The following is a 759-nucleotide window of genomic DNA, read 5'->3' as shown; positions in this document are numbered from 1 at the left end:
CTGGTTTGCGCTGAAAGGTGTCCCAGATCAGGGTGGGGTTCTACTGGGGTGCCTGGCCAGCCTGGGTGAGGGGCTGATGGCTGTTTTCAGGCTGGTCAAGCCCCCCGAGTGGGGACCCTCACCCCATGGAGGCCTGACGAGCCTGGGTGAGGGGCTGGTGGCTGTTTTCAGGCTGGCCACACCCTTTTCAGGGAGGGGGGGTCCTGCTGGGGTTCCTGGCCAGCCTGGGGGAGGGGCTGATGGCTGTTTGCAGGCTGGCCACAGCCCCTTCAGGGTGAGCATCCCCTCTGGGGTGCCTGGCCAGCCTGGGTAGTGGCTGAGGGACGTTTGCAGGCTGACCACACCCCCTTTAGGGAGGAGGGTTCTGCTGTGGTGCCTGGCCAGCTTGGGTGAGGGACTGATGGCTGCTTGCAGGCTGGCCTATGCCCCCAGTGGGTATCCTCACCCCATGAGGGTGTGGCCAGCCTGGATGAGGGGTTAATTTACAGGCTGAGGCTGGCCATGGCCCCCAGCCACCCAAGCTCCCATTTGAGGCTGGCTGGAAGCAGGTATCTGGGATTTATTTACCTTGTATAATGGACATTTTGTTGCCTTCAGCGAAGGCCACAGCCTGCCAGGGCAGGTGGGAAGCTTGGCTTCCTGCATCGCTGGAACAACCAAGCCTACTGCTTGCTCTAGTTCTGTGGCTGCCGGCCGCTATCTTGGTTGGGTTAATTTGCATATAGTCACTCTGATTGGCTGGGGGGCGGGGCTTGGGGC

Source organism: Myotis davidii, unplaced genomic scaffold, assembly GCF_000327345.1.
Source record: "Myotis davidii unplaced genomic scaffold, ASM32734v1 scaffold1619, whole genome shotgun sequence".
Classification (NCBI taxonomy): Eukaryota; Metazoa; Chordata; class Mammalia; order Chiroptera; family Vespertilionidae; genus Myotis; species Myotis davidii.
The sequence above is the reverse complement of the archived record's forward strand: the minus strand, read 5'-3'. Positions refer to the sequence as shown.